The sequence below is a fragment of the Ambystoma mexicanum genome, chromosome 2p (assembly GCF_040938575.1).
Source record: "Ambystoma mexicanum isolate Mex_15411 chromosome 2p, UKY_AmexF1_1, whole genome shotgun sequence".
Taxonomy (NCBI): Eukaryota; Metazoa; Chordata; class Amphibia; order Caudata; family Ambystomatidae; genus Ambystoma; species Ambystoma mexicanum.
The window spans coordinates 401,216,000-401,240,485 of record NC_090923.1 but is presented as its reverse complement, the minus strand read 5'-3'; positions in this window follow the sequence as shown (position 1 = coordinate 401,240,485).

The window sequence follows — 24,486 nt, the reverse complement described above, 5'->3', positions numbered from 1 at the left end:
GATAGCGAACACTACGGACAGATATAGTGTTCTTTAGGACACTTTCATTTTTTTTTACAAGCATTTCAGGACACCACGTGTGTTCTTAGAATAGTTTCATCTTGCTAGCGAACAGTACTGACAGGTATAGTGTTCTTTAAGACACCTCCATTTTCGTTTAATTACGAACAATTCAGGACACTGTGTGTGTTCTTTGAACAGTTTGAACTTGCTAGCGAACACTACGAACAGGTATAGTGTTCTTCAGGACACCTACATTTTCATTTATTTACGAACATTTCAGAACACCGGCACTGTCCGCGGACACCTACATTGTTTAAAAAAAAATGAAACTATTTACAACACAATATAAAAATTAAATTTTATTTAACATATATTAATAATTTATGACAGAGAAGGTGAGGCAGAAACAGAAACAAAAACAGGAGAATTAGGGGTTTCAACATGATTGTTATTAGGTGAAGAAGGGATGAAAGTCTCATCAAAACGTTTTGGGTTATGGTGAGGATTTGGGGATAATTGACTGGGATATGGTGAGGAGGGACAAGTACATGTGGGGCAATGGTATGAGGTTTTTGGTTTAAAATGATCTTCCACAAAAGTTTTCAAATTATTAAAATTAGTCAACAATAAATCCATTTTTTCTTCTATACTGTGAAAAGTGTTATCCATAACAGGTTTTTCTGAAGTATTTTCTATTTTGGTATGCTCTGTACAAAAAAAAATATATATATATGTTAAATGTATACAAAATAATAATAATTAAATGGTTTATATTATAAAGTGTTTACCATTACTTACACTATCTTGTGACATTTCTTCATGTGGGAAATGCTCCTCTAGCCATTCCAGAGTACTAGACATTTCTGGGAGAGAAAAAAAATAGATAATATATTTTTTTATCTAATACAGAAAGTTTATAAATATATGAATAAAATTACTATTTCAGGTAAGATATGTCCTATGTACTCAGTGGGTCTGCTCTTGTTCTCAGTTCTGTCATGTTTGTGAGGTAATTATGTTGGAAGTCAATTTATCTTCTTCTGGTATTTTCCATTTTAGAACATAGTGCATTTAAATGAATGGTTAGTGTGTTGTATATATGGGTTACATTTCTTATGTATTAGTACATATAATGTGTTTGTGTGCTCCTTTTTGAATTTGTTAAATGTTCCTATGTTATGATATAACAATCAAACATACCCCCCCAGAGTTTTTAGGTAGTGGTACTGTTCTTCGAACATGTCTGCGAACATTAAATGAGTTTGCGGACATCAAGTACAGTAGAGGAGATTCATTCAGTTCCATATGACATGTATATAAAGTTAAAGTCATTATTGTTAAGTTGCACTACTAAAAACCTATGAAATTCAGTGAAAAAACTTTGTTAAATGGACGTTATGGTTAAGTTGCACTACTAAAAACCTAAGAAATTCAGTGAACAAACTTTATTAAAGGGACGTTATGGTAAAGTTGCGCTGTTAAAAACCTATGAAATTCAGTGAAAAAACTTTGTTAAAGGGACGTTATGGTTAATTTGCGCTGCTAAAAACCAATGAAATTCAGTGAAAAAACTTTGTTAAAGGGACGTTATGGTTAAGTTGCGCTGCTAAAAACCAATGAAATTCAGTGAAAAAACTTTGTTAAAGGGAAGTTATGGTTAAGTTGCGCTGCTAAAAAACCTTTCAAATTCAGTGAAAAAACTTTGTTAAATGGACGTTATGGTCCGGGTTTTATTCAGTGAAAAAACTACGTTTTTTCACTGAATACATACATATATATATATATATATATATATATATATATATATATATATATATATATATATTACATGGCCATGGTAGTGGCCATGTAGTTATGGTTAAGTTGCTGTTTCCATAGGAAGAGCACTTTTTGGGTGGCTTATAACTTCGCTCTCCCTGGACGGATCCTCACCAAACTTTGCAAAAAAAGTATTTCGGTCACTCTGAATTTTTTTGCAAAGTTTGGTGAGGATTCGTCCGGGGGGGGCAAAGTTATAGGGGGGGTCCCAAAACTTTTTTTTCCCCATAGACTGAATGGGAAAAAAGTTTTGCTCGCGCCTACAGCCCAAACCGCTGGACGGATTTCCACCAAATTTGGACCAGGAGCAGCGGCTTGGTCCCGAAAGCCAAATTTGGTGAGAATCCGTCCAGTAGTTTTTTTTAAAAAGTAGGTCAAAAAAAATGTGTGATATCTGTGTTCGGTTCGCGGACACACTTCCCTGTTCGCTCCGCGGACAGTGTCCTGATTGGCCAATCGTCTTGCTTGATGTTCGCGGACATGCAACGTGTTCGCTGATTGGACGGCGTGGAGCGTGAAGCGCGTCAGATTTGGATTTGCGGACGTCCGCGGACAGCGCAGTGAAACTTTGTTCAAAATGTGTATTTTGTAGAGTGTGTTGGTGTGTAGGAGTGTTTGGGGAGGGTGGGAGTGTATGAGATAGGATGAAAGTTGTGTTTTTTATGTATTAGACGTTCTTTTTGTGTTCGATTTGTTTGCGGATATCACGGGTGTTCTGAAATGTTCTAAATAAACTGACTGGGGGGTGTTCTAAGGACTCAATATGTGTCCGTTTTGTTCGCAAGCAAAGTGAAACTGTTCTAAGAACACTCGCGGTGTCCGGGGAGTGTTCGTAGGGGGTGTCCTGAGGACGCTGTCCGTATTGTTCTCTGTCAAGTTGAATGTGTTCTAAGAACACCCGCGGTGTCCTGAAATGTTCGCAAATAAACAAAATGGGGGTGTTCTGAAGACGTTTTTGAGAACACTCCCGGTGTCCTGAAATGTTCGTAGGGGGTGTCCTGAGGACGCTGTCCGTATTGTTCTCTGTCAAGTTGAATGTGTTCTAAGAACACCTGCGGTGTCCTGAAATGTTTGCAAATAAACAAAATGGGGGTGTTCTGGAGATGTTTTTGAGAACACTCCCGGTGTCCTGAAATGTTCGTAGGGGGTGTCCTGAGGACGCTGTCCGTATTGTTCTATGTCAAGTTGAATGTGTTCTAAGAACACCCGCGGTGTCCTGAAATGTTCGCAAATAAACAAAATGGGGGTGTTCTGAAGACGCTTCTAAGAACACTCGCGGTGTCCGGGGAGTGTTCGTAGGGGGTGTCCTGAGGACGCTGTCCGTATTGTTCTCTGTCAAGTTGAATGTGTCCTAAGAACACTCCCGGTGTCCTGGAATGTTCGTAGGGGGTGTCCTGAGGACGCTGTCCGTATTGTTCTCTGTCAAGTTGAATGTGTTCTAACAACACCCGCGGTGTCCGGAAATGTTCGCAAATAAAGAAAATGGGGGTGGTCTGAAGACGCTTCTAAGAACACTTGCGGTGTCCGGGGAGTGTTCGTAGGGCGTGTCCTGAGGACGCTTTCCGTATTGTTCTCTGTCAAGTTGAATGTGTCCTAAGAACACTTGCGGTGTCCTGAAATGTTCGCAAATAAACAAGATGGTGGTGTTCTGAAGAAGCTTCTAAGAACACTCCCGGTGTCCTGGAATGTTCGTAGGGGGTGTTCTGAGGACGCTGTCCGTATTGTTCTCTGTCAAGTTGAATGTGTTCTAAGAACACCCACGGTGTCCTGAAATGTTCGCAAATAAACAAAATGGGGGTGTTCTGAAGACGTTTTTGAGAACACTCCCGGTGTCCTGGAATGTTCGTAGGGGGTGTCCTTAGGACGCTGTCCGTATTGTTCGTTGTTAAGTTGAAAGTGTTCTAAGAACTATCACGTTGTTCTGAAATGTTCATAGGGGGTGTCCTGAAAACAGTGTCCGTATTGTTCGCTGGCAAGTTCAAAGTGTTCTAAGAACACTCACATTGTTCGCGGACATTAAAAGTTTCCCATAGATCATAGTTAGAAATGTTTGACTCTATGGATGTGATATGCTGTGGTGGTTGTTGCCAGGGCATAGAGTCTTGGGTACAGGGCCATTTGGCCATGCACCCAAGACTCTATGCCCTGGCAACAACCACCGCAGCATATCACATTCATATTTGCTTATAACTTTGGGTGAAAAACAAATGTATAAGGAACAAAGGTATTAGATACTATGGATGTGATATGCTGCTATGGTTGTCCTTATTATTGTATACTTACTGTTTGGTCTAGTAATGGGAGTCCATGTTTTTCTTCTTCATTTCTGTGATAAAAGAAAATAGCATGTTAGTATTAGTATTTTGTAATGACTTATTACATTGTATAAGCAATATACTTTTATTTTTTTTCGCCCCTCATATTTAGTAGAGTACAAATCAGAGTACTGTGCAATTTGCTCAGTTTCTGTATTTGTTGCTAAAATCATTGGGTCTGTGGGAGAAAAAAAAATCCATGTTGGATTAAGAAAAAAACCTTTTTCTGTTTTGCTACAGTTTATTTGTTTGTTTGTTTTCAGTGTTCACTTTTTGTTTTTGGCTAATGCTTTATACTTTGCTTTGTTGTATTTTTTTTGGAGCAGTAACAGATTCTTCATTTGTTTTGATATTATAAAATTTTGGAGCAGTTAGATTCCAATTGGCGTATTCTAACTGTCTATTTTTTTAATATATTTTAGTGGTTTTGATTTATCTATTTTGATATTGTTAAATTTTGGGACAGTTAGATACCAATTGGCGTATTCTAACTGTGTATTTTTTGGCCTAATTTAGTGGTATTCATTTATCTGATTAGTTGTTGTAGAGTCTTTGAGCTGTTAGATAGCTTTTGGAGTATTCTAACAGTTTATATTATTTTAACACAAATTTATAATTTTGGGACAGTTAGATACCAATTGGCGTATTCTAACTGTGTATTTTTTGGTCTAATTTAGTGGTATTCATTTATCTGATTAGTTGTTGTAGAATCTTTGAGCAGTTAGATAGCTTTTGGAGTATTCTAACAGTTTATACTTTTTTAACACAAATTTACTTAAAGGTTTAAATACAGTTTATTTATCAAATTTTGGTTTTAAGAACATCAAATAAGCGTTTGTAAGATTTGCTGGTAATATCTGCTTTAGAGTAATGGTACTATCATTACATTCAAACCATCCACATTTCTTTTTTATATATGCCGTGTAGTGCCCTGAATCGGTTGTGGCTCCTGCATGGTAGATTATACCTATTGTTGTGAAGGTTTTCTTACCAAGTGATATTTGACTATGTGTGAATCCAGTCAGCTTGCAGTTGTTTTTGGTACCATCTGCATTGTAACGTAGAAGCATTAGTATTACGTATTTACTATGTGTTTGTATTACTAACGTGGAGCGATTATCTGAATTGCAGGTAGAGCATAATCTACCATGGTTTGCATTTTGTACAAGTTGCTGAAATGGAATGGATTCACAATTTGGTATTGATATATATATGAAGCGTTCATTGGGAATTTCTTCTTGTGTCACATTGTTGCACAGAGTGCATGTATATTTCCACATGTATGAAATCTGGAAGATTTCATTTATAGGTATGTTTTTGTTTTCCAGTACTAATAGTAAGTACATTAGAAATTCTTGTGGATCTTCCTGTGAGTTTATAGTGAATTTCACCATTCCAGCACAGTAGTCCAATTGTTGTCTTATTCCAAAAACACTATGGGGCCGATTCATGGAACAAACGTGCACCGAAAATCTTCGCGCAAGCAGGCGCAAGCAGGCGCAAGCGGAAAAAAACAGGTGCACGCGCACGCGTGCGATTCATGGAAGTCCCCGCGCGTGTTTACCTCGGGATGTGCGCCAAACCCATGCATGGCGCACACGTCACTGCAACATCCCAAAAGACGTGCGCAACGCGCACAGTGAAAGCGCACAACCTCGGCGCATACATCAGAAAGTGGGCGGAACACGGGGCGTAACGCGCGGAATGGGGAACAACTCGCGAAAACAAGGGCGTAACTGGGGATGTACTGGAGGGAAGCAGACGGAACGCCCACACGCACCCGAACCACACGTATTCATGGACTCGAATAGGGCAAAGCCACGCACAGCGAAAGACACGCACAAGCCGATACACGTCCGCCACACGAAGGCAGGCGGTAGCGTCCCTGCGCATTACAAAAGTGGCAACATACAGCAATTGTGCGAGCGGGGCACGTGTATTTCGGGGTTGCGCGGGAAGTTACACATGTGATTGAGTGGGGTACGTGTATTCCGGGGGTTCGCGGGAAGTCACACACGCGATCTGGCCTGGGGGAGCGGGCTACGTGTATTACAGGGGTTCGCGTGAAGTTTTCCACGCGATCGGGCCTGGGGGAGCGGGCTACGTGTATTTCAGGGGTTAGCGTGAACTTTCTCACGCGATCGGGCCTGGGGAAGCGGGCTACGTGTATTTCAGGGGTCCGCGTGAACTTTTTCACGCGATCGGGCCTGGGGGAGCGGGCTACGTGTATTACAGGGGTTCGCGTGAAGTTTTTCATGCGATCGGGCCTGGGGGAGCGGGCTACGTGTATTTCAGGGGTTCGCGTGAACTTTCTCATGCGATCGGGCCTGGGGGAGCGGGCTACGTGTATTACAGGGGTTCGCGTGAAGTTTTTCACGCGATCGGGCCTGGGGGAGCGGGCTACATGTATTACAGGGGTTCGCCTGAAGTTTTTCACGCGATCAGGCCTGGGGGAGCGGGCTACGTGTATTACAGGGGTTCGCGTGAACTTTTCCACGCGATCGGGCCTGGGGGAGCGGACTACGTGTATTTCAGGGGTTCGCATGAACTTTCTCACGCGATCGGGCCTGGGGGAGCGGGCTACGTGTATTTCAGGGGTTCTCGTGAACTTTCTCACGCGATCGGGCCTGGGGGAGCGGGCTATGTGTATTACAGGGGTTCGCGTGAACTTTTTCACGCGATCGGGCCTGGGGGAGCTGGGTACCACTCACCGTCTGAATTGTGAGTAGAAGAACGCGTAGCCAACACCCGCTGTGAAGTAATAGCGTGTGAACCCCAACGGATGGAAAACACAAGCACCGCACGAAAAGCACGTACAGAACATAAAGGCACGCGGGATCACCAAGCCCTGCCAGGGCAACGCCCGTGCGCAAAACGTCACAGACGCGCTTACGCTGTAAGGGCCTTTGGTCCAATGAAATCGCGTACGCGTGCTGACGCGCTTACGCGCTAAGGGCCTTTCCTTGATTTTCACGCTGACGTGCAGGATTTTCACGTGCCAAATCACTCCGTATCAAGCTGGCCACGCGAAAACACACGGAAGACCACGCTCCTGCCCAGAAGGCCGAATTACTGCCCCCCAGTGCCCCGAGCAGCCTCCCACGTGCCATCTGCTGCTGCCTGCCTGCCTGCTGCCACCGTGCCCTGCCATTTGGTGCCTGCACATCAGCCATCTGCAGGTGTCCAGTTGCTGTGTCCACCCCTGCTGGAACAGAAGACTCCCGACTCGGATAACATCGCTCCACAGCCCAGCCCCAGGACCCAGTTGCCCACCCACTCCTGCCCCTGGGGTTGCCATGTCGGGCACATCAACATCTGGCACCAGTGGCAACCCCCGGCCAGAGGGGCAGAGGGGCACCAGCTTCACTGCCACCGAAGTTGGTGTCCTGGTGGAGCAAGTCCTGGGGCAGCATGATGCCCTCTTCGGATCGTCCCGCGCCAACAAGGAAGGACGGGAGAGGATCTGAGCCGACTGTGTGGTTGCCATCAACGCTGGAGGGTGTGGCAACCCGCACCATCCAGAAGGTCAAGAAGCGCTGGGAAGACTTGAGGTCCAGGACCCTCATAAAGGCCCGGCGCCTCGTGGAGGGGGGCCGGGGCCGCATGAGTTCCATCCAGATGAGGGTCCTGGAACGCGTACACCCAGCGCTCCACGCCCAGGTCCTTGAGAGGGAGACCCGTCTGGAGTTGAGCGGTAAGTGGCCAAGCATTGCTGTGTGAGACAGGGCATGTTGCAGTGTGCTGGTTGTCTGATACCTGCCTGTATGTGTGACATAGGCCATGTACGCATGTATGTGTGCAGGGACATCATGGTAATGCATGTGCGATCAGCAATGTGTGAACCGCACGGTCGTTGCATGTGTTTAAATGCGACATGGGGAGCCCTATGCAGATTGTACACATGAGAGCATGGCAGTCTCTGTTCCTGGACATGGGTGGGGGTGAGGGATGGGTGCTGATGCCAGGTACATATATGGTATCCATGTCTGTGTGCCTGACCTGCGTGTCTGTGACTTGTGAATGCCATGGATGCATGACACATGTCTGTGACAATGTACAGATTCACTGATGCAGCCCAGTCATCCTTGTATCCACTGTGATTGGGGTGTACGGGGCCAGATGGATGTGACTGAGGTGAAGTGTGTGCATGTGATAGGCATGACCCATGATGCATGTGAGTACCATTACATTGTATGTTTCGAGAGTCCATTGGACATGTCTGGAAATGTCCATGGCATGCACCATGACTGTCACTGTGTGTGTTTTGCCTGGACTGACACATGTGTTGTGGGGGGACATGATGGAAGTGTACTTTGACAGTGGCACTCATCTGCTATTGCTTCCTGTCTAGGGGACCATTGTACAGTACCCTGATGCTTGTGTTCTATGTCTCCCTCTACGCAGCGGCTAGTGAAGAAGAGGGCGGAGACGGTGCTGCGGAGCAAGGCGGCGGGGATGCCCCCACGGCTGCAGCGGAAGGGGTGGGTGAGCCCCCACAGGGGCCTGCTACGGCGGAAGACGGTGAGGAGCCATCCAGGTTGGTGGTTTCCACAGAGGAGGAGGAGGCCGCCACTGAGGCGCACATAGGGCCTGGTGGGGGCATCCCTGCTGGTGCAAGTGGTGCAGTCCAGGGGCAGGAGGCAGCACAGGTCACCGTGGAGGGGCCTGTGCATGTCGCTGTCCCTGACCCTGTGGGTGCACCACCATGCACCAGCAGGGATGCCCCGTCCCAGGCCCGTCCGCAGGTAGAGGGGATGTCCATGTCATCTGACTCCCCTCCACCTGCGGACGAGGGGACCCCTGGCCGTATGGAGAAGGTCCTGATTGGGGTCGCGATGCGCACGGCTGTGATTCGTGATGCCGTGCGTGCTTCCCAGGAGGAGCACGCACGTCATCACGAAGAGCACCGTGCCGACGTGACCCAATTGGGATCGTCCATGTTCGGGGGTTTCCTGCATGTGTCGGCCAATCTGGCGGCCCTCTCCTCCTCTGTGGAGACTATACGCCAGTCGTTCTCCTTGCCGTCTTCCGGCCCAGATGCCACCAGGGCTCCCTGTGGACTTGCCCTGACCAATGCAGCCAGCTGGGTGGGGATCCCATCCCTCCCACAGTCGGGAGTCAGAGGTCCAGCAGGGGTGGACACACTGGCAACTGGACCCCAGCAGATGGAGGATGTGACGGCATCATCGGGTAGGGCACGTGCACGACGGCGTCGGTGGTTTCCATCAGCCTGGATGCCGTCGTGCTGGCACAGGCAGTTGCGTCGGAGGCAGCAGCAGGCTCAACGTGGGAGGCATCATGGCTCGGGGCCATCAACATCAGGGGTGCAGGCATCGGCCGGAGGGCAGGAGAACCCTGGAATGGGAGTGGCTTCCGTGTGGGAGCGTTTGTGCCAGCAGATAGGTGCGGAGCGGCAGCGGGCAGAGGAGGAACGGCTCACAATGGTCAGGGCGGAGGACTCCATGCGGAGGGCGCTGAGGCGGGCTGAGTGCCTCGAGGGTCTTCGCAGGGAGTTGGAGCTGGACACTGCATTATCCCTGCGGGACCTCGGGGCCAGGGAACATGCCCGCTTCCAAGCCATTGAACGGGAGTTCGATGATGCCCTGGCCCATGACAACAACCAGTGAGCCGTCGGACTAGCCCGCTGCCTTTGTATATAGTTATATAGTTAGTGGTAGGTTTCCTTTAAATTGTTATTTTTTTATTTGGTTGCGATTGGACAATGCGCCACTTTTTTGTATATAGTTCAGTTTTTAGTTAGTTGACATAGTTAGGTTTCATTTGGTTGGGCTGATGGACCCGGGATTGTCTTGTAAATAGTTCTTCTATGGATTTTTTGATTTTTTGGATTTTTTTCATGGACATTCATCTTCTTCTTGTTGTTTTGCTTTGTGGTTTTTCTCATTTCATTTCCATTCTAGTTGATTTACAATACATTTTTATTTTCATCCTTCAATGTGTCGTATCATCTCATTACTTTCATGCATGTCATGTTGGGTGTTTTAACATTCACTTGCAGCCATTGTGTGTGACAGACATGTGTTCATTTGCATTTTTTACATTGGGTGTGTAACATGTAATTGCCTTTGATATGTGGGTGGATGTGATAGTTGGTTGGGCCTTTTGGCAGGGGAGGATGGCCATTACGGACATGATTGGGGATTGTTGGGACCCAGGTGCAGGGGGGCATGGATGGGACATGGGCGAGGGCCTGGTGGAGGGTGCCCCGCAATGCTGGGGGGTGGGGGTGCAAGGGGACATGAGTTGGACATGGGTGGGGGCCTGCTGGCAGGTGCCCCACAGTGCTGGGGGGTGGGGGTGCAAGGGGACATGAGTTGGACATGGGTGGGGGCCTGCTGGCAGGTGCCCCACAGTGCTGGGGGGTGGGGGTGGTGGGGGACATGAGTTGGACATGGGTGGGGGCCTGCTGGCAGGTGCCCCACAGTGCTGGGGGGTGGGGGTGCAAGGGGAAATGAGTTGGGCATGGGTGGGGGCCTGCTGGCAGGTGCCCCACAGTGCTGGGGGGTGGGGGTGCAAGGGGACATGAGTTGGACATGGGTGGGGACCTGCTGGCAGGTGCCCCACAGTGCTGGGGGGTGGGGGACATGAGTTGGACATGGGTGGGGGCCTGCTGGCAGGTGCCCCACAGTGCTGGGGGGTGGGGGTGGTGGGGGACATGAGTTGGACATGGGTGGAGGCCTGCTGGCAGGTGCCCCACAGTGCTGGGGGGTGGGGGTGCAAGGGGACATGAGTTGGTGTTCATTAGTTCAAGGAGACATGTGCCTTTGTTGGGGGGCATGCCCATGTTGGGTGGGCTGCCTGCGGGACATGACCAGGGATGCAGGGTAGTCCCCTGTGGTGTGGGCTGCCTGCAGGGGCCGTGGAGGGTGTACAGGGAACACCTGGGAGGACCCACACTGTCAAATCACATGTAGGACTCCCCGGCACCCCTGAAATACACGTACCCTGCTGATATCGCGTGTGGAACTTCACGCGCACCCCGAAATACACGTACCCTGATGGAATCGCGTGTGGAACTTCACGCGCACCCCTGAAATACACGCGCCCAGGCCAATCGCGTGTGGAACTTCCCGCGCACCCCTGAAATACACGCGCCTAGGCCAATCGCGTGTGGAACTTCACGCGCACCCCTGAAATACACGCGCCCAGGCCAATCGCGTGTGGAACTTCCCGCGCACCCCTGAAATACACGCGCCCAGGCCATTCGCGTGTGGAACTTCCTGCGCACCCCTGAAATACACGCGCCCAGGCCATTCGCGTGTGGAACTTCCCGCGCACCCCTGAAATACACGCGCCCAGGCCAATCACGTGTGGAACTTCCCGCGCACCCCTGAAATACACGCGCCCAGGCCAATCGCGTGTGGAACTTCCCGCGCACCCCTGAAATACACGCGCCCAGGCCAATCGCGTGTGGAACTTCCCGCGCACCCCTGAAATACACGCGCCCAGGCCATTCGCGTGTGGAACTTCCCGCGCACCCCTGAAATACACGCGCCCATGCTATTCGCGTGTGGAACTTCCCGCGCACCCCTGAAATACACGCGCCCAGGCCAATCGCGTGTGGAACTTCCCGCGCACCCCTGAAATACACATACCCTGCTGATATCGCGTGTGGAACTTCACGCGCACCCTGAAATACACGTACCCTGCTGATTTCGCGTGTGGAACTTCACGCGCACCCCGAAATACACGTACCCTGATGGAATCGCGTGTGGAACTTCCCGCGCACCCCTGAAATACGCGTACCCTGCTCGCACGGGGCCAATCGCGTGAGGTACTTCCCGCGCACCCCAGTGATACACGCTTGCTGTGCTGGTACAGGGTTAGCGCAGCCCTTTGCGCTGGATTGGGTATGTTGATGGCTTTTCCCTGCGCGGGAGGCGTTCTTGGGGGCGTAACTGGCGCTGCTGCAGGGTCGCTGCGCCACTGTGCGCCACGGCTGGTTTTGGTGGCTGGAATCCAGGAATACGCTGTGCGCGGAAATGGATTTCAGCGCACGCGGCTGGCGCAGGGATTCGCACGCGCACACTGTGCGCCAGCCGCGTGCGCCACTTGTGCGCTGAATTCTATGAATTACCCCCTAAATGTGTTGTCAGGATTGTTTGCTGCATTTCTGTGAAGTACTAACATTTGCAAACACAAAGGGTCTGTACTGTGTAAGTAAATGTGCTCAACAATTGGTGGTAATTGAAATAGAATATTCGTTGCTACATTTGCATAGCAACTTACACCAACTATATTTGAGAATTTAAATGGTCCAGGTAGTTCTGTATCTAACTGCTTTTTTTGGAGTTTGTCTTCCTTCTTTAAAGAAGTACCTGGTTTACTTTCTCTAATTGATTCTTTTTTGTTTGTGGTACTTGATGAAGTAATAGTTTCTTTTACTCTCTTTGGAGGATTTGCAGTGATGTCCTGTTGCATTTCTGTTTGATTTAGTTTTCTTTTACAACGTTTTAGTTTTTGTGGAACAGAATATGTGTTTAGATGGGGAGTGTATAGTGAGCGAAGTCTATTATATTCTAAAATGCAAGGAACATCAGCGTTTACTTTACTTGCATCAAAGTTGATTAGAAATAGACAGTCAAGTGTACGTAAGCGTGATAGTGCTACGTAGCTCATGCCTTCTTTAAAGACTGTGTTACCAATATCTATCATTGCTTTGTCTAGGGTAAGACCTTGTAATTTATGAATCGTGACTGCGTATGCAAGAGTTAGAGAAAATTGTTCTCTGCGTACATACATATCTTTGAAGAGAAGGAATCTAGCTGTTGAGCGTCCTATCCGTTTTACTTCTGAAAGTTTGTCAAAGAGTATATTGACAAACTGAATTTTGTTGTCACGTGGGTATGTTTGAAAGCCAACAACTGTACCCAGTGCTCCATTAACTAGTCCTTGGTCCACGTCAAGGTTACGTTTAAGCATTACTCTGCAATTTAAGGATAATTTTAACATCTTTTCTAAGCCTGCTGTGTTTGAGATTGATTTTTCTAAATTATTTAGTCTTGTTGTGGCTTGGTCACACATGGGTAGTGTCATACCATGTACATCTAGTTTGTCTGTGGCGCTAATTTCCATTATTGGTTGCATTTCTTTACTTAACATTATTTCATTGAATTTGAGACAGCTTGCAAGAGTTGGCATTAAGGCCATACAATTGACATTTTTGTGGGCTAATTGTTCCATAACATCTGTAGCACATGCATTATCGCCATAAAGTGCATTAATGTGCCGGGTTTTCAATGTTGCTTCTGCTTCTTTAGAAAGTATACCAACTCTCAAACTTTTTAAAATGTTGGCATAAGTTAGATCTGCAGATTGGCGCATGTTTTCTGTTAATTCTCTGTATTGGAAATGTTGCCAAAGGTTGACATTTCCAATGCTGCCAACAGTTTTACGGCAGAGTTTGTGCCCTAATGTTTTAAAAATAGGTTCACCTTTTACTGGTGTTAATTGAAGCAGATCTCCAAAAACAATAATGTGTTTTCTTGCAAAGAGCTCTTCATAGTCTGTTTTGAGTACTTCTTGTAATCTGAGGTGAATCAAAGCTAACATCAGGTTGGAGACCATGCTCACTTCATCTATTAGTAGCATTTTCATTTGTTTCAATACTCTTCGTAATTTCATTGCAGCTTCTGCAGAAAGTTTGTAATAGTCTAATTTGTTCTGGTGTTCTACTGGTAATAGTAGTAATCGGTGTAATGTAACACCACCTATGTTGTAGGCAGCTAAACCTGTGGGGGCAGTGACAACAGCTGACAGTTTGTTGTTTGTCAATTGTTGAAGGAACTTACTAATGATTTTGATTAGGAATGTTTTGCCAGAACCAGCTTCACCACTGACGTACAGTAGTATAGGTTTATAATTATGGCAGGAACATTCTTTATTTTCATGTTTTACACCATGTGCAATTTGTTTTGTTACTTCTTGAAAGATGCTACTTTGCTCATTGTTTAGTTTTGATTGTAGTATAGTTAAGTCTTCCTTATCTTCATACTGACACATGGTGTTTTCTACTTCTATCATAGCTAATTCTGCCTCATTTGTTATTAGTGGTTCTCCCAGTGGTTCTTGGCTTCCTGTTACAGAAGGTTGACTACTGTCAGGAGTATCCTTATCTAGTTGGGCTTGGAGTTCTTCTTCATTTTGCTGTTCATTGTGCAACATTGTTTTGTACTATGTAAAGTTTACATCAGTTATAGTGCTATCATTTGCTTTGAAAGCATCCTCATATGAGTCATAGTTATCTAGTAATTGTTGTTCTTTTCTCCATGGTTTGAAGAGTTGTATCAGGGACATGTAATATACTTCTTTATGTTGAGGAGTCTTCAATGACAATTTGATATGATTAATTAAATTTGGTTTAGTGAGTTTAACTAAGCTGCCTTTACCTTTTTTTTTATCAGGTTTCATATTATTTTTGTATGTGTAGTTTTTGGCTATTTGGTATAGACACATGTTTTCCAAAGTATTACTTCTGTTTGGGTAGTATGTGTCCAATAAATTGTTTTTTAAAATGTCTTGGCTGTTGGGATCATGTTTGGCTATTGTTTCTATATCTTCATATGATTTTAGAACTCTTTTTCTAGATTTAGCTGGACCAAGACTTAGCCATACTATATTTTCAGTTTTACCATACAATGAAGTGCCAGTTAAACGATCAGCTGCTTCATAAGATCCACATTCTCTATGGGTGAGCATTTTTATGCCCAAGCTGTATAATTTCTGAGATACTGTTTTATCTGATGACAGGTCATTCCAGAGGTCTTGGAGCTCTGTCTTTTCTGATTTAGTTAAGTATGCTGTGACATATCGTGCAACTGCAGTAGAATTGTCTGCAATGTCTCAAAAGCACTCCGAAGTCGCTCCCCCCTGCAGAGTACTGTATCACAGTACATACATACAACTGTGACCCTCGAAAGGTAAGGGTCATCAGCATTCTGTATGGCCTGTGAGGCAGCTTGAGGAAGACGCTGTCCCACAGAAGTGGTCCTTGTGGTGGCAGGATCAGAAAGAGAGGATGAAGTAGAGGAAATCAACCTGCTACGTTCTTCGCAAGGTACAACCCTGCGAATAGCCCCAGAGTGAAATGACCTCAGGTGTCGCTTCATAGTAGTGGTCCCAAAGCTGTACTTACCGTGCTTCCCGCAACTGAGTATCATTTTGCACTCATTGCAGGTAACACGGTTCGCACGAGCCTTAGGAACATTACCATGAATGGTAAATAACCGCCACACCCAAGACTCACGCCTAGTGCGGGTAGTAGGGGTTTCCTCTACCTCATTCTCATCATCCTCTTCTTCCTCCTCCGCATCCTCACTCCTGTTCCCCTCTTCAGGCCCTTGGGGAGGTGGTGGTGGTGGAGGGGGTGGGGGTGGTGCTGAAGCAGGTGCAGCACCAAGTGGCAGTTCAGCAGCCAAGGATGCCATCTCGATGATGGTGTAGTCTGCAGGTGGCAGCAAAAATCACTGTGTTCTGAAGAATAGCCAGAAACACAATGGCAATAAGCTCTTGGGTGTGGTCTTTTATAGGGGTGCTTGTGCGCGGTTCGCGGACATGCGCACTGTCCGCGGACAGATCGAACACAAAAAAAGGATTGGAAAGTTTCAAAATGTATATAGAAACTCAAGATTGCTATGTGGGACTTGTGGCATGGTGAGATTTTATTGAAAAATATTATGGATTAACTGAAAATGTACTTTTAGATTGTTCGGGGACACGAACAGTGTCCACATTTCAGGACACACGATGAGCGTGGGTGCGGTCATATGATCCGTTCGCGAACTAGTCCGCAAAGGAAGCGCCTGTCCACAGGACACCAAGTGCACGGAGATTGGTTAGCGCATGCGCATTGATGTCCTACGGACACTGTTCGGGTTCTGAAGTAATTAAAAGTGCGTCACACGTGAAACGAACATTTCAGGACACCGCGTGTGTTCTTAGAACAGTTTAAACTTGGTAGCGAACAGTAAGGACAGATATAGTGTTCTTCAGGACACGTGTAATTTAGTTTATGTACGAATATTTCAGGACACCAATTGTGTTCTTAGAACAGTTTCAATTGGGTAGCGAACACTACGAACAGGTATAGTGTTCTTCAGGACACCTCCATTTTCGTTTACGTACGAACATTTCAGGACACTAATAGCGTTCTTAGAACAGTTTGAACTTGCTAGCGAATAGTACCGGACAGGTATAGTGTTCTTTAGGACACTTTAATTTTTGTTTGTTTACGAACAATTCAGGACACCTCGTGTGTTCTTAGTACAGTTTCATGTTGCTAGCGAACACTACGAACAGTTGTACTGTTGTTCAGGACACAACATTTTCGTGTATTTAGGAACATTTCAGGACACCAATTGTGTTCTTAGGACAGTTTTAAGTTGATAGCGAACATTACGGACAGATATAGTGTTCTTTAGAACACTTTAATTTTTGTTTCTTTACGAACATTTCAGGACACCACGTGTGTTCTTAGAACAGTTTCAACTTGCTAGCAAACAGTACGAACAGGTGTGGTGTTCTTCAGGACACCTCCATTTTCGTTTATGTACGAACATTTCAGAACACTCGCACTGTCCGCGGACACTTTTTCTTTTTTTTTTTTTAAAACGGAAACTATTCACAATACAATATAAAAATTAAACTTTATTTAACATATATATTTAATAATTTATGACAGAGAAGGTGAGGCAGAAACAGAAACAAAAACAGGAGAATTTGGGGTTTCAACATGATTGGTATTAGGTGAAGAAGGGATGGAAATCTCATCAAAACATTTTGGATTATGGAGAGGGTTTGGGGATAATTGACTGGGATATGGTGAGGAGGGACAAGTACATGTGGGGCAATGGTACGAGGTTTTTGGTTTGAAATGATTTTCTACAAATGTTTTTAAATTATTAAAATTAGCCAACAAAACATCAATTTTTTCTTCTATATTGTGAAGACTGTTATCCATAACAGGGTTTTCTGAAGTTTTTTCTATGTTGGTATGCTCTGTACAAAAAAATAATATATATGTTAAATCTATATAAAAAAAAATAATAAATAAATGGTTTATATTATAAAGTGTTTACCATTAGTTTCACTATCTTGTGACATTTCTTCATGTGGGAAATTGTCCTCTAGCCATTCCAGAGTACTAGACATTTCTGTGAGAAAAAAAAAAGATAATATATTTTTTAATCTAATACAGAAAGTTTATAAATATATGAGTAAAATGAAGTACACTTACTATTTCTGGTAAGATAAGTCGTATGTATTCAGTGGGTCTGGTCTTGTTCTCAGTTCTGTTGTGTCTGTGAGGTACTTATGTTGGAAGCCAATTTATCTTCTTGTGGTATATTCCATTTCAGAACATATTGTATTTAAATGAATGGTTAGTGTGTTACATATATGGGTTACATTTCTTATGCATTAGTACATATAATGTGTTTGTGTGCTGCTTTTTGAATTTGTTAAATGTTCCTATACTATGATATAACAATCAAACATACCCCACCCCACCCCCCCCACAGTTTTTAGGTAGTGGTACTGTTCTCCGAACATGTCCGCGAACATTAAATAAGTTCGCGGACATCAAGTTCATAAGAAGAGATCTAGTCAGTTCCATATGACATGTATATAAAGTCAAAGTCATTATTGTTAAGTTTTTCTACTAAAAAACTATGAAATTCAGTGAAAAAACTTACAAGTAAAACCAAAAAACCCTTGAAATTCGCCAGTTATGGTAAGCTAAGCAACCATAACTCGCGCCACCACCGTGCACTGCTAAGACTAACACCCAGGACATCAAAGATGACATTACAAATGTCATTGATGAGATCACTGATGACATCACATGTCTGGCTCACTATTTTTTCTTTTGCTGACATATCTAGGCCACATGGTTTTCTTCAGTAACAGTCAGAAACTAAGAATTTTATTTTATTGTTGACATATCCTTCTAGTAGGTTCTTACAGTAATTCCCTTAGAGTACAGTCACATCATCTGAAACATATACATATGGGAAACACAAGCTTGAAAGACAGCAATCCTTTTTCTGCATAAAGATAATCACTAGACTTATGAGCACTTTCTGATAGTTCTGTTGTTTTTTTTATGGCTGTACTTTCCCTGTATATGGTCATATTTGTATACATTGTACTCACACTACTTTCCTTAGGGTCCAATCACATCAAGTGATACATATACATAGGGTAAATAGCAGCTTTGAAACAGAGCAATCATTTATTTGCATGAAACTAATCAGTTAAGTTATGAATTGTTTCTGCACTACTTGTGCTTTTTTGCTAACTTCACTTTCCCTGTATATACCCATATTGGTATGTGTTCCTGTGTCTTTGTGTTTTGTCTATAGTAATGCAATTATGTAATACATGGGTTTTATTAGCTACTTATTACATATTTCACAGTACACAAAAATCTATTAAAAAAACAATTATAATTTCATTATTCAACATATTAACATTACGAATATCATACCTTCATCTTGTACGCTGCACACAATGTTATGTTTCTGTATGAGTAGCTTAGTATGCTAGATAGAACCCCATAATAGGATGCTATTTATATCAATGCATCGTTCAATGCACTTATTAGGGTATATTTATTGCAATGATTCTTGACACTTTTTTCCCAACATAATAAGAATCCCTTCTACACATATTTCATGAGAAGTACATACACATGTGATGGCATCAGTGATGTCATCAATGACATTTGTGATGTCATCTTTGATGTCCTGGGTGTTAGTCTTAGCAGTGCACGGTGGTGGCGCGAGTTATGGTTGCTTAGCTTACCATAACTGGTGAATTTCAAGGGTTTTTCGGTTTTACTTGGAACCATAACGTCCCTTTAACAACGTTTTTTCACTGAATTTCATAGGTTTTTAGTAGCGCAACTTAACCATAACGTCCCTTTAACAAAGTTTTTTTCACTGAATTTCATAGGTTTTTAGTAGCGCAACTTAACCATAGCGTCCCTTTAACAAAGTTTTTTCACTGAATATATATATATATATATATATTCAGTAAAAAAAACTTTGTTAAAGGGACGTCATGGTTAAGTTGCGCTACTAAAAACCTATGAAATTCAGTGAAAAACCGTTGTTAAAGGGACGTTATGGTTCAAAGTAAAACCGAAAAACCCCTGAAATTCGGCAGTTATGGTAACATAAGCAACCATAACTCGCGCCACCGTGCACTGCTAACACTAACACCCAGGACATCAAAGATGACATCACAAATTTCATTAATGACATCACTGATGACATCACATGTGCATTTACTTTTCATGAGAACTCTGTAGGAGGGATTCTTATAATGTTGACCAAAAACTGTCAAGGATCATTGGGATAAATATCATGAGCTAATTAGTGCATTAAGCAATGCATTGATATAAATAGTATTATATTATGAAGTTCTATCCAGTATGCTAAGCTACTCATGCAGAAACATAGGCAGTGTGTGCAGCATACATGATGAAGGTGCCATATTCATAATCTTGCCATGTTGAATACTGAAATGATAACTGCTTTCTTATTAGAGTTTTGCGTACTGTGAAACATGTAATAAGTAGATAATAAAACCCACTTAATACATAATTATTACAGACAAAACACAAAGAGACAACAACACATACAAATATGAGTATATACAGGGACAGTGAAGTAAACAAAAAAGCAGAAATAGTAGCAGAAAGAGTTCATAACCTAACTGATTGTCTTTATGCAGAGAAACTATTGCTCTGTTTCAAAGCTGCTACTTACCATATGTATGTGTATCACATGATGTGACTGCACCCAAAGGTAAGGAGAGTGAGTATAATGTATACAAATATGAGCATATACAGGGAAGGTAGAGTAATAAAAATAAAACTATGAGTAAGTGCTGATAACCCTAATGATTATCTTCATGCACAGAAAGGATTGCTCTCTTTCAAGCCTGTGTCTTCCGCTATGCATATGTTTCATATGATGTGACTTGACCCTAAGTCTACAAATATAGTACCTTTTCAATGTTTACTTCCTGACTGTTACTGAAGAAAACTACGTGGCTTCGATATGTCAGTAAAGGATAAAAAGGGAGAGCCAGCCATGTGATGTCATCAGTGATGGCATCAATGACATTTGTGATGTCATCTTTGATGTCCTGGGTGTTAGTGTTAGCAGTGCACTGTGGCGCGAGTTATGGTTGCTTACGTTACCATAACTGCCGAATTTCAGGGGGTTTTCGGTTTTACTTTGAACCATAATGTACCTTTAACAAAGTTTTTTCACTGAATTTCATAGGTTTTTAATAGCGCAACTTAACCATAATGTCCCTTTAACAAAGTTTTTTGTACTGAATTTCATAGGTTTTTAGTAGCGCAACTTAACCATAACGTCCCTTTAACAACGTTTTTTCACTGAATTTCATAGGTTTTTAGTAGCACAACTTAACCATAATATCCCTGACTTCATATACATGTAAAATAGAACATACTAACCCCATCGTAGTGATTTTCATGTCCGCGGACTACCGCCATGTCCGCGGACACATCGAAAATCTGAGCGTGGTGAATGTAAATTTAAATAGTGTGCCCCATTTCCCCTTTGAAGTTGGCTCTGTAAAGAGCCGTTTTTTTTTTTTACAGATGCTTGACAGACACCTGTTATTTTGTATTTTTTTTCTTGTTTTTTTTCTTACTTTACTCCTAAAATCTTCACATAACCTTCTCCAAAGCAACCCTTACATTCCAAAATAGAAAGGCATTTCCCATAAAAGATAAAGAAATGCCATCTTCTTTAAAATTAACAGCATTACTGGCATCAATATTCTCATTGTTACAGAAGAACATACCAGCTCTAAGCATGAAGGCACACATGCCTCGTTTGATGACACACCTAGCAATGTTTTGCTGAGGACAAAAAACGGAACTATTGTCCTATATTGCCCTAGGTAGTAATCCAGAAAAAATTACTTTCGCATTTGGAAGGATCTTCATTACGGCTTGAACCAAGCGTTCCAAATCAGCCAACAAAGTAGGGGCACTGACGTTGCCCAAATGGAAAGCACCATAGTGCGAAACTACCACATGCGGACTGTTCAACGTGGCCATATCCTCACAAACGTGTACAATTCCCTGTAAATTGCAATCAGGCACAGTGCTCCACACCACCTCCACTCCTTTCACATCAAAGTTCTTTGCCTGCATTCAGCGTACTGCTGTAAACCATGCACAAACATATCTCCGAGCACCAACACCCTGACTTTTTCCACTTCTGCCATCTTCACCACACACAGTCTCTTTCAACACAAATCCACAACCTCGACTGATTGGCTGATCCGTACAGTCTTCTTTCCATGTTGGATTTCCTGGAAAAACCCGGATGTAGCACGCCCTGTCCACGAACAGCCGCGGTGTCCGTGGACGGCGTCCACTTTACTCTCTGTGCCATTCCCTCATTGCATACAGCTAAGCAATCACACAATACGAATAACGTCCTCAGAACACCCCCATTTTGTGAATTTTCGAACATTTCAGGACAATTATCATTTCATTATTCAACATATTAACATTACAAATATTATACTTTCATCTTGTACTCTGCACACAATGCTATGTTTCTCCATTAGTAGCTCAGTATACTAGATAGAATCCCATACTACAATGCTATTTATATCAATGCATTGTTCAAAGCACTAATAACGGTATGATATTTATTGCAATATCCTTGACACTTTTTTCGCAACATTATAATAAAAATCCCTAGTACACAAATTCCATGAAAAGTACATAGACATGTGATGTCATCATTGATTTCATCAATGACTTTTGCGATGTCATCTTTGATGTCCTGGGTGTTAGTCTTAGTAGTGCACGGTGGTGGCGCGAGTTATTTTTCATAGCTTACCATAACTTGCGATTTTCAGGGGTCTTTCGGCTGTACTTAGAACCATAACGTCCCTTAAACAAACTTTTTTTAATATCACGCAAACAATATACAAACATGGCGTGCAAAAACCAACTTCTACAGATGGCTTTACACAGAATGTTGCAAAGTAAGAATTTATGCTCGTTCACAGTGAAGGTCAGCTGCTTCCATTTTTTTCTCGGGCCCCGGAGAGGCTCACAAAGCGGACTATAAGGTTGTATTGTGTTTTGACCTTGACAGACAGAGATTGTGATGAAAGACTTCTCTTGAAGGAGTGTTGCTAAAACATAAGAGAAGATAAAGAGGAAATTTCTGAAACGAAACCACTTTTATATATTATATCACTATGCGAAAGATCGTTGGCACACGCGGAGTCGTATTTTGGGACCGCACCACTCGTAGACAATGGAAATTGCAATTGTACTGTAAGTAACCCTTTAGATTATTTTATACCAAATATAATTACAATAGCGTAGCATAAAAGACCGCTCAAGTTGAACTTGTTCGTTGAAAGTGGCATAATGTTTTCTACCGCGCACTATCACCGCCGAATTGATCCCCTGTCGTTTAGAGGGCTCTGAAAAAGGCAGACGACACAGGGTGGGTTAATAGAAATAATTTAACCGGTCTATAGGTGGTCAAGCGCTCTACTCACTGTGCCACTTCACTGTAGCCTGTCAAGTGGCACAGCGAGTACAACGCTCGCTTTGACATCCGTGCACAGCTTGCTAACACAAGTTTGAATCCCGGCAAGGCCAAACTCAGCCTTTCATCCTTCCGTAGTCGATAAATGAGCACCACACACCGTGGTTAATAATAAGCACCGCTTAGATACCTCACGGTTCTTAGCGCTATATGAATGGGAAAATATTGTTATTTTATTATTAACATACTCCGTTGCACTATCTTCGATAGCAAATAGTTTCACGCCCTAATAAATAAAATGATAATTTTTAATGAAGATCGGCTGGTGAGACTAATTTATGTTTTTTAAAACAGGTATGTGGCCCCATTTTGCCTATTTCATGATTTACAGACTCCAGCGGATGGGGTCTTCAACTGCCAGGTGCAGGTCCAAATATACAACTTCATGACCCTCACCATTTTATGGGACAATCGCCAAGGACCAATATGCCCTTACGCAGTACTAGCGGCTACAAACAACATACCAACCAATAGGGTGGTCTAATGGCTCATTGTTGGAGCAACCTTCCGATTATCAGAGCGACCATTTACAGCTTTTATCATAAATCAACAGCCTATCTACCGAAAAGGAACAACGCGTGGCTCCAAATAAACTTTTTCTGATCGACAGCAGAGACAATAGCAAATCGCTGAATATTCACTAAACATTTCATGTGAAATAAATGTACTTTACCAAATGTACAATCCTGCTGTTTACTTTTAAACCACAGTTTCATATTCTGAATTGTGGCGCACTGAGTTGTAAGCTGATCTAACACCCTCTGTACCGCAAAGGAACATCGCGTGCCTCAACATGAACTTTTGCGGATCGACAACAAAGACAAATGCAAATTGCTGAATATTCTCTAAACATTTGATGTCAAATAAATGTACTTTACAAAATGTACAATCTTGCTGTTTGCTTTTAAATCACTGTTTCATATTCTGAATTGTGGCGCGCTGTGTTGTGACATAATATGTGTTGTCTTCCGGGTTCTGTGTAAAGTCACTTAGGACTGCAGAGAACTGGGCGCGTTTGATGACGCACCCTGTAACATCACGGAGAGAGGCAGGGAATATGAATGCTTTGATAATATCAGGCTTAGGGGCGGGAGATATGATTTAGTGTCGTAAAAGCAAGTCAGCCAGGTCAATAGCGCCAGTCATAGGATTATCACATAATGTCAGCGCACACCAGCCGGATTTATCGTTTCTTTAGTGGACAAAAAGTGGGTTGACGCCCATAGGAAATTGTAAAATGTGTATTAGCTGACAAAAGGAGTGGTCTTAAAACACTTTCACCCTAACAACGAACAATACAAACAACGTTCTCAGAACACCCCCATTTTGTGTAATTGTAACCATTTCGGGACACCGCGAGTGTTCTTAGAACACATTCAACTAGACAGATTACAATACGGACAGCGTCCTGAGGACACCCCAAGTTTGTGTATTTACGAACAATGAAGTACACCGCGAGTGTTCATAGCTCATTTTTACCTTCCTTGCGAACAAAAATGACACATACTCCGTCCTCTAAACACCCCACCATTTAGTTTATTTACAAAATGTTACAACAGCCGTGTTCTCCGTGGACAAATCGAACGCAACAAAAACGTCTAGCACATAAAAAAACAAAACATTGAACCTATCTCATACTCCCCCACCCTCCCCAAACACTCTTACACACCAACACACGGCACTAAATACAATTTTTTATCCAAGTT